This window comes from Oxyura jamaicensis, assembly GCF_011077185.1.
Source record: "Oxyura jamaicensis isolate SHBP4307 breed ruddy duck chromosome 1 unlocalized genomic scaffold, BPBGC_Ojam_1.0 oxy1_random_OJ106548, whole genome shotgun sequence".
NCBI classification, from domain to species: Eukaryota; Metazoa; Chordata; class Aves; order Anseriformes; family Anatidae; genus Oxyura; species Oxyura jamaicensis.
Window position 1 is genome coordinate 1 of NW_023303231.1, and position 8,919 is coordinate 8,919.

The following is an 8,919-nucleotide window of genomic DNA, read 5'->3' on the forward strand; positions in this document are numbered from 1 at the left end:
TCATGTTGCCCAAAATCTTAGAGTCCATAGTTACAACTTTTTTTTTTTAACACTGATAGAGCACTTTCTGATATCGTGCAAGAGAACAGATTCACCTGTCTGGAGGAATATATGTGGATCCCTCCTGACTGGACAGGGCTTTTGCTTTCTGTTCTAATCTCCTTTTTTAAATGGAGAAAGAGCCTAAGGTCCTTGCTTTTTTTTAAAAAAAAAAATAATAATAATAATAAACAAAACACCTCCTGCTCTTTTCTACCTGTGTGCCCCTCCCCCCAGTCAAAATGTAAAATATAATTTTAAGATATAAATAGATGTTGCTGGGCAGCATCATGAAATTGTTTCCTCTCCCATTTAGAGGCACTAGAAAGCACCTGTTGTATAGAACTCCATTCCTGTTGAAGAGGGATGGAGGAGTCTTTAGGACAGGGAAATATTCCATCTCTTGTGGAAATTGAGATATCTCTACCGTAATGAATGTGTTTTGTAGACCAGAGTTAGTGTTGATAAAATACTGCTTGAACCTCTTTGTAGGTTCTAATTCTCGATAAATTCCAGAAACCTAAGATAGAGAACAGTAGGGGATCTCTCACTTTACAGATATGGACAAAATAATTTGCTGTAGGTTTTAGGCTGTGTTCCTACACCACCCCTTCTCTTTTTCCCCTGAAGAAGGACTTATTTCTTGAACTGCTGATGAAGCAGCATGTTCATCCTGGCTGAGGAGTAACAGAGATGGTACCACTTAGAAAAAGAGGTCAGGCTCATTGGTCTAAACCTTGAGGCTTATCTGTTAAGGAATTGCTAGTACCTTTTTAAATTAAAAAGGGTACTAAAGCATCTTTTTCCAAAGCGTAAGAAACAGAGAAACCAGCCACTGTTACTTTACTGCACCTTACCTGTTGTAAAGGTTTTTGTTTTTTTGTTGTTTCGGTCCTTTGCCTCGTGAATACACTATGGAACAAGCTACACCCACTCTAAACAGGAACAATTTACCTCACTATCTCCTGTGTAGCAACATATCTGGACTCTCCATGCCTGCTGGTTCTCTCTCCAGCATGCTTCCTGTTACAAAATTAGCATACAAGACTTGCCCTCTTGGAAGTAATCCATTCTCAGCACCAAGCGCTGCTTCAACAGTATGTGGTGCTAAAAGAAAAATATGTTGTGTGTGATGTTGGGACCTTCTCCATGACCTCCAACTGCAAGAACCAGAAGCCTTAAAAGAAGTATTTGTCTAGAAGTCCTCTTAATAAGGAAAGCTATCTTAACCTTAAGATAGTGGCTATGTCAGAACTTTTAGGCTATGCTTCCTGGGCTGATGCTTGCATTAAGGAGTAAACATGAGGTAGAAGATGTTGAGGGTAGTTTCCAGTTCCCTTCTTGAAATCTAAAAATAATACTAGGAAAAAAATGAGGGTTGTTTTTTGGTTCTAAAGACTTATTGCCTAGCTTGTCTTTTAAACATAATGGGGAAATTGTTATGAACTTAGACCAATTGTGTGTTGACTTCCTAAAGAAGTGGAGAAGCAGGCTAAACCAGAACACTTAAAGTAAATGTATGCTTTGATCTGTCTCCCCCCTCTGCTATGTTCTAATTTGACCAGAGTGGCTCTTGATGCAGCGTTGGTCTAATTTCTTTGAAACATGAAAAATTGTCACCCTTTCAGCAGGGGTTTTTCTTTCACAGGGTGGTGTGTGGTGGTGATGGTGGGAAGTATGTTATAAATAAATTGTCACACTTAACACTTTGCTTTGTTTAAAGTGACTTATCTGATTCCGAGTGATGCAACTTTAAAGACTTTTAAAAACAAAGAAACTAAAAAGCACACATGAATCGCCAGTCTTCAGAGTGAGCAGTGAAATCTATGAGGTGTCCCAACACAAACAACTGACGATGACCCTGCCTGCCTGCTTTCCTGCAAGTACCCCATCTGAACTACCCAGGGCTGGGCATGATGAAAAGTGCAAAGTCTCTTTAATTCTGTATATGGCTTTCTTATCTGTCTTTCTCACTGTAACTATGAACTACAACAATAAGCTAGCTTACTGGGGTTTTGTCGAGATGCTCAAAGTTCATGTCTCAAAGTCTGTTGACAGCCTATGTGAATAGTGACTCTGTTTTGGCACTTGAGTGGAAGAAAATAGAGAGTTTTAAATGGAAGTGTCTGTATATATTAAGAACTGCTATATTTTAAGACTTTTTTTTCCCCTCTGCAGTAGAGTAAGTTGTACCTAATACTGCAGCTCACTTCTGGTACAGCGTAGCATCTTGTGGAGTACTGTGAGTGCAGAATCAAAGACACCAAGAAAACAGCAGTCTGTGATGTATAAGGCTTCCAGTGCAGAAAAAATACAGCAGATATACTGAAACAATCCAGAAAGCACCCCAGTGTGCCATACAAAGGGGGGTAATTAACCTATATCTAATGACCTATGTAACAGTAAAACACTGCTGTAACCAACCTTTCCCTTTATTCAAGGCTCAATTTCTTTAATATCTCACTAAAGGGAAATCTATTTCTCTGTAATGATTTAGCAGTCATGGAAAAGGTGCTAGTCTGAGCTGCTGATCCCCACGTCTTTTGGCAGTCTGAGACTACCAAACGGGTATTAGCTCCAGCAAAACAATGGCTATTAGCTGCTATACTACAGTTTTCTGTCTCTTGACTACATGAGAACTGCGGTGGTGAAAGGGTACTTCATCTGTCTGATAAATCCAAAACAGCCACTGATTTCACAGCGTTACAGTGCACAGCTGAAGTATCAGGGCCCTTGTGCTGGTGTGCAGGAGTAGATGAAAGCTTAGGCAGCTGATAGGGATGTTTACTGTGTGTAGAAGATGGAGAAAGTAGGTGGAAGTCCCTTTTTAAGAGCTTCATCAGCCTAACAACAACCTACATTTAAATTGAGGAAGGTTAAGAGCAATAACTTTTCATTTCTGGGGTAGTATGGGGCCCTGCTTGTAGCCAAGATGAAGCTTGTAAGATGGGAGTGAAAGCACGGTGTATTTATGCCTGGAAATCAATAAATAGAATACACCTCAAGAAGAATAATCCTAAAAGCTTTCAGAAGCACAAGTGCCCAAGTTACGAGGCACAGCTAGTTACCAGCAAAAGCCTGACACTATCAGATTGAACGAGCATTCTGAATTAGCATTTGCCCAAGAGATTCCACCCTTCTTTTCAGAGCAGAAAGGCAACGAGAAAAAGATGGAAAACAGCAAATAATGCTTTAAACTTAATTAAAAAAAAAAAAAAGTCAAAATACAGAATTCATAACTAGTTTTTTGAAGGTATAACCTTTGTAAAAGGCATGTACATTAAATGCACTTATTGACCTATTATTTTTAATGGACCACGTTCTGACGTCAAGAAAGTATTTTTAACTTTTTTGTTAGTTACAAAATTATATTAAGTGTACAGTCATAACTTGCAATTCTAAAGTTCTGAGGCGATCTTTGGGTATCGTCCTCAGACAGATGAATAGTTAACTCCATGTTGCTGAAATGTCAGCGTATATCACTACCTGTAGCAAATACTGCAAATTTGAACTGATATTTTTGGTAGTACTTTTTTTTTATTTTGGTGGTAAAGGCCATGCCATGAATCTTTTTTAAAAATACTGACAGCATGTAAATATAGCAACTCTTTTTCCATTTATCACTTCTAAATTTTCAGTTGGCTTTGGCTATTCTTGAAAGTCAGGCTTCCTGCTTAAATCTAAGTTAAGGCATATTGTAACAGGGCAAGGAGTTGCTAGTCCTTCAGTTGGGTCTTGCTGTCTTACTGCTTTAGGAACATCTTTTAAACACATATATCGTATACGGGATCTGGCTTTGCAGTATACCATGCTATTTTAACAGCAAAATACTTGGTGACAGTAGTATGTGCAATTCTATTGTTTTTTTCCTGTTGTATCGAAAGTTTATATGATGGAAACTAACAGTGAATGTTCATTAGATATTTTTCTTTCTTTCTTTCACAGAAGACTGTTAGCAAATTCTTGTACTTCCCTGTAGAACAGTACAAATCTGCACATTCTGTGATTGTCTCTACAGGTTGCAAAACTGGAAAATAACACTTCAGTGTGTGGTTTAACTCCTATAGTGGGAGGTTTTTGAAGAGGGATCTTCAGTGGTAGATGAGAAGATAGTAACTACAAAAGGAGTGTAGGTATTTCCAGCCAAAAAAAAAAAAAAAAATTGTGCAGTGCTGATTTCCTTTCTCAGTTTTTGTAGTCTCAGGAAGTTAAGCTTACTGCTTCAGAGCATGCTGCTCCTTTCAGAATTATTAACTAATAACCATGTTTCTTTGACTAGGATGGCTATCCTATTTGTAAGTGATAACTTGGATGCATTTTTCATAGTGATCGTAAGACCAATATTCTTTCAGCTTAGTTTGTGTTAAAAGATGCTGAATTGGCACTTTTAGTCTGAAGTTCTCTAACCTTGGGATGTGCTCTGTAGAGGCTGCAAGTGTGCCTAATGCCAACGTACCCCATTCCATCCATCAAAGGGACCATCTCCAAGGGGAGGGAATAAAGGGAATGCACCTTTTGGCATCGCTGCAGGGATTGCCATTAAAGGGAGCAGTTTTCACACATCTGTACATCCATTAGGAAACAGATCGAAACCAAGCAGCCATTGCACAGCACTAGCTTTCAAAATACTTCAACTGTTGATGAGATGTTGGCAATGTGTTGTCTTATTATACAGAAGAAATTGACTATGAATAAGTGATGAATAACACTTAAGGCAGTGTTGTTTTCATACATGGTCTTCTAATCTACACAGTTAGATTTCCTTGTGATAATTCATTTTTGTACTTAAAAATTCCCTAAAAGTTAGATCTTTCACCTGTTGCCACGATCTGTTCCCACTGAAGCTAGGAACAAAGATCTCGTTAACTCCCACTGGAAAAAAGCTTTATTCTGAAGTGGTGAACATGAAGTTGTAGCAAGCACTGGAGTTACGGATATCTTTGCTTTACTCGGGAGCATTCTGTGCTGGGATCAGATGGATGTACGTCAGATTGCAGGTGTAATGTTGGTAAACTGATCCTGTCACTTGTTCATTCGTAGAGTTTTGGTGTTCAGACAATCTGAAATCTGTTTCCTCACTCCTGTGTGGACTGGGTGGAAAAAAAAAAAAAAGTGTATTATAAGCTTGTGCTGGGAGGAGGAATGCTTGTTATTTTTTAAGAATGTTGTGTGGCTTCTTGCAGGGTTTTTGGTAACATTTTCTGTACTTCTTGACAATTTTCCACATCCCTGCTGTGTTTTTTGAAAGCCCAAGGTATTGTAGCTGTAGAAATCACTTCCAGTGTTACCTGCAGGTTTGCTACTAATCTTACCAAATTTATTTCGTTGCGAGGTGTAGTGGAAGGCTACCAGCAATAGCTTTGGGAATACTGTAAAAAAAAAAAAAAAAAAAAAAAAAAAAAGCCTACTTATGTGTGTGGAGGGGAAATATATATATTTTTAAGACAGCAGAAATAGTGGATTATATATTTTTTTAAGACAGCAGAAATAATGGACTTGCACGGAAGACAATATTGCTGCTTAGCCTCGCAAACCTCTTCAGCATAACATGGCTTTCTTCCTTGTGATCAGATGCCTTCATTTTTAGTGAGAGTGGAGGCATCTTGGACCTTTATGAAACCCAGATAGGATTTTGTTCATCCGTACTGTTTCTGCTAATAAGCACAAGATGAGAAATGCAAATTTGTCTTAACGCATAAATCTTTTTTTAGTAACTCGCATCTAAATCCATAAGCAGCAAAATAATTAATGCTATTAATGAATGCCTTTGCGTTACTACAAGATACTGGCTAGCTTTCTAGTTTTTCAGGTAATTACTCTGACCTGTATATCTGCCACTGTAACACAGTGAAGATGGATAAACTTGCAACAAAAGACTGGGAAAAGGGTAGAAAGAATAACCTTAACTAAACTTCTGTGGAGATGCTAACATAATGCTAATTAAGAAAATTATATTTTAATTTTTGATAATGCAGATTTGTCATACAGAATGTTATTTTTAGTTTGGTAGTATACTGTACCCTAGTAAGTCCCTTTTGGAATGCAGACTTCTTAACATTGAAACAGCAACAGGGGAAATGGAATCATTTGAGGAAGATACACATATAGATAAACATAAATATACCTGCAAGTGGAGCAAAGAATGAAAGCAGGAAAATAAAAGTACTGCAAGATACTGACCTGAATCAGATTGCTAAAACAGAAGCCTTGCTGTTTACAATTCTGTAGCAATTTGGGTCCCCTGAGTTTAGCATCATAGAGAAGAGAAGTACTTGATGAGGTTTTGGCATCTCCTTTTCTTGATCTCATTTCCACAGTTCAGAATAAAGTGAAAGGAATATACAGATAGGAAGGAGAGTTACTGCAGAAAGGTGTGAAAAAAATGCTATTGCTTGAATGAAGTGTGCTGTTGAACTGGGACTTGACCTGCCCATGTGAACTGATAGTGCTGTGTCATGAGGGAATTACTATCTGAGGCCCCAATATTTTAAGGCCTCAATTCTGGTATCAGTTCTGCATGGGATGAGCCCTGTATCTGTAGAGAGCCATGTGGATTTCACAGGATCTGTTCTTGAATGTGAAGCTCTGCCCAGGCAGTCAGCTGCAGAATTGTGTCCTTAACACACTGTCAGTTGTAGTTATAAGGCTGTTCATATTAAATGTAATTTGGGTGCCTGTTACATAGCCAAAACCCTTGTTACTTCATTTTCCCAACTAAGGCATGAGCAGAAGCCCTTTGCTGTACAACATCTATAAAAAAAAAAAAAAAAAAAAATGTACTTCACATACATCTAGTAAATTAAGGCATGTGATTTTGGTCTGTGGGTCTCAACAAACTTTGCTCGTGTACCTGCCTGAATGTTTCCTTAGATCTGCAGCTATGTCTCAGTGAGAAGGTATGCTGGGATTTGTTTTCCCGAGGGAGCACAAGAGCAGCTCTCATCTGTAACACTGCAGGTGGCTGCTTGCTACTGGCTAGGATCATGGAAGGATGCATCCTCTTGCACTTTTACGTGAAGTTGTCTAAAATATGGTGATTAACATGATTATTGAAATACTGTATTTTGTATAACTTAGAATATGTAAATACACTTTTAAAACTGATCTGTTCTATGAAGTAATAAATAAGTGCTTCCATTGTAATACCTGAATATTGTTAATGCTTCATGTAGCTTGATTTGGGATTTTTTTTTTTTTTTCCTAGAGAACTACAGAAATCAAAACCAAGATTGATGTTGTGGAATTCTAGTCTAGTTGTGATTCTTTCTATCAAGAAAAACATGTTTTAAAAAAATGAGCTACTTAAGCAGAGAAACTGAGAATTTGAGGGAACTGATTCTCTTCCAGTCTTTCTTTAAGGGTATTCACTGGTGACACTAACTATTCTTTCCACCCCATTAGCTGACCAATTAATTTTGTTGTTTGTGAGTAGTGTTTGGAAAGTGGCAATATTAAATGACTCATAACACTTAGTGATTGAGGAAAAGTGAAGTTTTTTTTAAAAAAAGTATTCTCTCTTTTTGCTTAAGCAGCTGTTTCCAACCTTCAGACTGCAGCAAGTTGCAGTGAAACAGTGAGAGTGACTGTTACTGGAGCTCATTTGTAGCCTAGATAGTCTACATCTTACATATATGAGTTGTATTATGTGCACAGATGACACAGGTATCCTGTCTTGGTTTGGAGAGGGAAAGTGATTAATGACTTGAGGTTTTGCTGAGTACATGTTCACTGGATGCTGCACAGCTGGAACTTTCATCAGCTTTCATGACCTGTTCTTTCATGACCTGTTCTATCTTGTGTTAAACACAAAAATAAACAACAGTGGAGTGAGAATTGTGAGCAGTCTGCTAGGAAGCATGAACACTCGGTTGTGGAGGAGGTGGTGAGGAGACTGGTCTGTTGGTCTTCAGCTAGGATATCAGCCTGTGGTAACACCTTCTCCAGCCATAACATAACTTCTTAGTCTCTAATGCTGTACTGGAGCAGTCTCCTATCTGGCTGCTTCTGCCGTGTTCCATAAATGACAAAACTACAGCACCTTTTGTAGTGGGCAGAGATGACGACATCTTCCTTCCCCCCACCCACCCATGTTTCTAGGCTATAAAATAGCTAAACGTATATGCAGGTTATTCAGAAAATTCTGTTCCTGTAAAGCTTTTTCAGAGGCATTCAGTTTTTAAACTCAATAGTCTGAGGGAATTCCTATCTGTTCTATTTGGCCTGAAATTGTTACCTCTTGGATAGAAATATTGGATTTGGTTTCAGACGTGACACTGATCTGTCCCAGTCATTCAGTGGGATGGATGATAAATGTGCACAGTATTTATATAAAGATAATAAATCTAATCTTAATTTTACTGCATGTTACGTTGTTTAATCTCTTGGATGTCTACTCCTTGAGGCTGTCTAAATAATTCCTACAAATGTAGCTGCTCTTCAAAGCAGTCTATAAAGTGCATTTGAGATCATTCTGACTGAAAGATCCTATAGGAACGAAGGAGAAAATAAAGATTGTATAGTGGCTGGGTAAAACTGTATTGCCATAAATTATTTTAATTTATATATGAATCTCTTGTCCCAAATTGCTTATTTTGTACATAAACCTACGCACTCCTGGCAGCTGATAGGTGAAAATAAAGGTGCTTAAACAGCAGTCTAATGAGGAAAGGGCATTTCACTGTTGCAGAGTTGATATTATTTTATATTTCCATTTATTACACTTTTTTAAATGTATAAACCACAGATTTGAATTCTCAAAGTCTTCAGCTTGGATTTTGTGAGTAGTTTAAATCCTCTCACCTCTCTGCTCATAACTGGTTTTTAAGAAAAAGAAAAGCTTTTGTTTAAAATTGTAAAATTTTGACTGTATTAAATTCTGTT